Consider the following 6,000-nt stretch of genomic DNA (forward strand, 5'->3'; position numbering starts at 1 on the left):
TTGCTTTCTTTGGACTTTGTACCTTTTTTGATCTTCTGAGCATTCAGCATTTTGCCTTTCCTTTTGTTTTTGGACATTTAACCTTTGGATATTTTTATTTTGGTTTATCTTCTGAGCTTTTGGATTTTCTTTTTGTTTTTTCCATTGGATTGTATATTGTGTAAATAAACTGGTTTTTTGATACTCTACTTTCGCCTCACGCCTCTGCACTTGAGTGATCCCCCTGGTGGCCTAGTGGGGCTTTGCTGGATTATCACACCAGTGACCCAGGTTTGAATTCCAGCAAAACCATAACAGGTATTCATCAAATACTTGGAGCAGGTGTGTTAAGAGCATTGAAAACATTGTAGTGAACACCACATAGAAGTTAAAATCAAAATTTGTTCTGTGTACTGTAGGGTTATTCATACCCATATCATGGCAATAATACCATGAAAGAAGAGACCCAGTGCCAAAATCATATTATGTGCTTAGGCTCTACAACAGAAGACATATATTTGTTTTTTATCCTGCATTTTTGTTCTGAAATGCCAAGTTGTCCTTCTCAGGCCAGATCACAATGCAACACTATGTTTAATAGAGATAAAACAAGTCCGTTTTGGATTTTTTTTTGCCTGCCACCAAAATATAAAGTAGTTAAATTCATTTAACAGTACAAGTTACAACCATATATTGAAGACCTACAAGTGCTTCATGGATTCCTATAGAATTTATGCTATTTCAGCATGAGAGTGACAGAAAGCACCCTTCGAGTGGAGAAAAAAATCTGAAGCAATTATAAGGTTAAAAACTCCTTGCTGTCATCCCCTTTTACACAACCAGGTATATCTTTATTTGGCTGGCAGTTGCTACCAGATATAATATGTAAAAACTCTTATATGCTTTGGATACACTTTAATACAAAGGTCATAGCCTAGGGGTCCATTATTTTTTCTTCTTTTTTTAAGGAGTTGAAATCACAGTTCACTATTATCAGAGTTATAATGTTTATTACTGACATTTTAGAGTTAGAACATTTGTACAGTCACTTCACTTGAAATTTTTAAATCCAAACCTCAATAACCCAAATATTGCCCTATTAAAATTGTCACCTTGGACTTAATGTGCTTTGTTGGCAGAAGGTTCAGGAATAAAAAGTTCTGTGGCTCCAATAAATAGTTAGAGTATTATTGTATATATGTATTTAAATAATGTAGTAATTAATGTTGGAAAGATACACCTTTAGCTATAATATCCATGGCCCCCCTCAACATGGGATAATTTCACAGGGAGAAAATATATTACAGTTAAAGGGGGCCCTGCCTGCTTAAAAATAAATAAATAAATAAATAAATAAAAATTCTCCTTTAAAAGAAATATAAATTATGGAAAGTGAAGAAATGTAATTAATTCAAGTTGGAAATAAATTAATATATACAGTGGTGCTTGAAAGTTTGTGAATCCTTTAGAATTTTCTATATTTCTGCATAAATATGACCTAAAACATCATCAGATTTTCATACAAGTCCTAAAAGTAGATAAAGAGAACCCAGTTAAACAAATGAGACAAAAATATTATACTTGGTCATTTATTTATTGAGGAAAATGATCCAATATTACATATCTGTGAGTGGCAAAAGTATGTGAACCTCTAGGATTAGCAGTTAATTTGAAGGTGAAGTTAGAGTCAGGTGTTTTCAATCAATGGGATGACAATCAGGTGTGAGTGGGCACCCTGTTTTATTTAAAGAACAGGGATCTATCAAAGTCTGATCTTCACAACACATGTTTGTGGAAGTGTATCATGGCAAAAACAAAGGAGATTTCTGAGGACCTCAGAAAAAGTGTTGTTGATGCTCATCAGGCTGGAAAAGGTTACAAAACCGTCTCTAAAGAGTTTGGACTCCACCAATCCACAGTCAGATAGATTGTGTACAAATGGAGGAAATTCAAGACCATTGTTACCCTCCCCAGGAGTGGTTGCCCAACAAAGATCAATCCAAGAACAAGGCATGTAATAGTCAACGAGGTCACAAAGGACCCCAGGGTAAATTCTAAGCAACTGAAGGCCTCTCTCACATTGGCTAATGTTAATGTTCATGAGTCCACCATCAGGAGAACACTGAACAACAATGGTGTGCATGGCAGGGTTGCAAGGAGAAAGCCACTGCTCTCCAAAAAGAACATTGCTGCTCATCTGCAGTTTGATGAAGATCATGTGGACAAGCCAGAAAACTATTGGAAAAATGTTTTGTGGACGGATGAGACCAAAATAGAACTTTTTGGTTTAAATAAGAAGCATTATGTTTGGAAAGGGAAACACTGCATTCCAGCATAAGAATCTTATCCCATCTGTGAAACATGGTGGTGGTAGTATCATGGTTTGGGCCTGTTTTGCTGCATCTGGGCCAGGATGGCTTCCCATCATTGATGGAACAATGAATTCTGAATTATACCAGCGAATTCTCAAGGAAAATGTCGGAACATCTGTCCATGAACTGAATATCAAGAGAAGGTGGGTCATGCAGCAAGACAATGACCCTAAGCACACAAGTCATTCTACCAAAGAATGGTTAAAGAAGAATAAAGTTAATGTTTTGGAATGGCCAAGTCAAAGTCCTGACCTTAATCCAATTGAAGTGTTGTGGAAGGACCTGAAGCAAGCAGTTCATGTGAGGAAACCCACCAACATCCCAGAGTTGAAGCTGTTCTGAATGGAGGAATAGGCTAAAATTCCTCCAAACCGGTGTGCAGGACTGATCAAAAGTTACCGGAAACGTTTAGTTGCAGTTATTCCTGCACAAGGGGGTCACACCAGATACTGAAAGCAAAGGTTCACATACTTTTGCCACTCACAGATATGTAATATTGGATCATTTTCCTCAATAAATAAATGACCAAGTATAATATTTTTGTCTCATTTGTTTAACTGGGTTCTCTTTATCTACTTTTAGGACTTGTGTGAAAATCTGATGATGTTTTAGGTCATATTTAGGCAGAAATATAGAAAATTCTAAAGGGTTCACAAACTTTCAAGCACCACTGTAAATTGAGTAGAATAGTAAATAGGGCAGCATGGTGGTGCAGTGATTAACACTGTCACCTCACAGCAAGAAGCTTCCAGGTTTGAACCTCACAGCTGATGGGAGCCTTTCTTTGTGGAGTTTACATGTTCTCCCATGTCTGCACTGGTTTCCCCCACAGTTCAAAGACATGCAAATTAGGTACACAGCCAGTAGGGTTGCACAAGCCAGTGCATACTTAGTGCCCATCCCAAGCCTGGATAGATTGAGGAGGGTTGCATCAGGAAGGATATCCATTGTAAAACCTATGCCAAATCAAATATGTGGAACAGATCTGCTGTGGTGACCCCCTACCAAGAGCAGTTGAAATAATAAGAGTGAATAGTACCATGACATCATCCTGGCTCTTCAACAGGACAAGCTCTCCCAGCTGAGAGTGTCTAACTCCACCTGCAGGTGGATCACTGACTTGAAACCTGGGGAAACACACCTCCGACTACTGGACCATCAGTGTCCTTTTTTTTAAAGTTGCACAAACACATGCAAACACCCTGAATGATCACTGAATGATCACCACAAACACCCTGAATGACCACTGGTATCAGTGATTAGAGTGATACCACTTGCAGGTTATTTGAGTTGTATTGCGATTTTAGTTAGTTAAAGAAATGGATAAATGTAACCATCCATCCATCCATCCATCTTCTACTGTTTATCTGGATCTGGGTCACAGGGGTAGCAGCCTAAGCAGAGCAGCCCAGACTTCCCTCTCCCTGACCACCTCCACCAGCTCTTCCGGGGGAATACCGAGGCGTTCCCAGGTCAGCCGAGAGATGTAATCTCTCCAGTGTATCCTGGGTCTGCCCCAGGGTCTCCCCCTGGTGGGGCATGCCCAGAAAACTTCCCTTGGCAGGTGTCCAGAGGCATCCTAACAAGGTGCCTGAACCACCTCAACTGACTCCTTTCAATGTGGAGGAGCAGCGGTACTACTCTGAGTCTCTCCCATATGACCAAGCTTCTCACCCTGTCTCTAAGGGAGAGCCCAGCCACCCTATGGAGAAAACTCATTTCTACCGCTTGTATCCACAATCTCATTCTTTCGGTCACTACCCATAGCTCATGACCATAGGTGAGAGTGGTAACGTAGATGGACCTGTAAATTGAGTGCTTTGCCTTTTGGCTCAGCTCTTTTTTTTTACCACAACAGCTCAGTTTAGCATCTGCATCACTGCTGATGCTGCCCCGATCCATCTGTCCAACCCTCGCTCCCCCTTACTCTCACTTGTGAACAAAACCCCGAGATACTTAAACTCCTCCACTTTAGGGAGCAACTCCCCCTTGACCCGGAGTAGGCACTCCACCCATTTCAGGCTGAGCGCCATGGCCACAGATGTGGAGGTGCTGATCCTCAGCCCAGCTGCTTCGAACTCGGCTGCAAACCATCCCAGCACATGCTGTAAGTCACAGTTTGATGAAACCAACAGGACCACATCATCCCCAAAAAGCAGAGATGTGATCCTGCTGCCACCAAATGGACACCCTCCACCCCTTGGCTGTGCCTAGAAATTCTGTCCATAAAAGTTATGAACAGAACTGGTGACAAAGGGTAGCCCTGGTGGAGTCCCACATGCACCGGGAACGAGTCCAACTTCCTGCCAGCAATGCGAACCGAACTCCTGCTCTAGTCGTACAGGGTCCGAATGGCCTGCGGTAGTGGGCCCTGAACCCCATACTCCCAAATCACCCCCCACAGGGCACCACAAGGTACATGGTCATAAGCCTTCTCCAGGTCCACAAAACACATGTAGACTGGTTGGGCAAATTCCCATGCACCCTTCAGTACCTTTGCAAGGGTAAAGAGCTGGTTCAGTGTTCCATGACCAGGATGAAAACTGCATTGCTCCTCCTGAATCCGAGGTTCGACTATTGACCAGACTCTCCTCTCCAGCACCCCAGCATAGGCTTTCCCAGGGAGGCTGAGAAGTATGATCCCCCTATAGTTGGAACACACTCTATAGTCCCCCTTTTTTAAAAGGGGGACCACCACCCCAGTCTGCCAATCCAGAGGCACTGTCCCCGACCTCCATGCAATGTTGAAGAGGCATGTCAGCCAAGACAGCCCAACATCCGGTGCCTTCAGGAACTCAGGACAAATCTCATCCACCCCCAGAGCCTGGCCACCGAGGAGCTTTTGAACCACCTCAGCAACTTCAGCCCCTGTGATGGGCAAGTCCTCCCAAGCACCCTCAGACTCTGTGTCCTCCTTGGACAACATGAAAGTGGGATTGAGGAGATCCTCAAAGTATTCCTTCCACCATCAGACAATGTCCCCAGTTGAGGTCAACAGCACTCCATCCTCGCTGTAAACAGTAGGGCCAGAGCACTGCTTCCCCTTCCTGAGATGCTGGACACTTTGCCAGAATCTCTTCGACGCTGACCGAAAGTCACTTTCCATGGCCTCACCGAACTCCTCCCACACCTGAGTTTTTGCTTCAGTGACCACCAGAGCCACATTCCTCTTGGCCTGTTGGTATCTGTCAGCTGCCTCTGGAGACCCACAGGCTAACCAAGGCTGATAGGACTCCTTCTTCAGCTTGACGGCTTCCCTCACCACAGGTGTCCACCACTGGGTTCAGGGATTACCGCCATGACAGGCACCAACAACCTTGCAGCTGCAGCTCTGCACAGCCACCTCAGCAATGGAGGTGTGGAACATGGTCCACTCAAACTCAATTTCCACATCCTCCCCCAGTATGCAGTTGAAGCTCTGCCGGATGTGGCAGTTGAAGATCCAATGGATGGGAGCTTCCGCCAGACATTCCCAGCATACCCTCACTACACGTTTGGGCCTACCAGGTCTGTCCAGACTCCTCCCCGGCCATCTGATCCAGCTCGCCACCAGGTAGCGATCAGTTGACAGCTCTGCTCCTCTCTTCACCTGAGTGTTCAAGACACACAGTCGGAAGGCAAGGCAAGGCAAGGCAAGTTTATTTATATA

This window comes from Neoarius graeffei, chromosome 6 (assembly GCF_027579695.1).
Source record: "Neoarius graeffei isolate fNeoGra1 chromosome 6, fNeoGra1.pri, whole genome shotgun sequence".
Taxonomy (NCBI): Eukaryota; Metazoa; Chordata; class Actinopteri; order Siluriformes; family Ariidae; genus Neoarius; species Neoarius graeffei.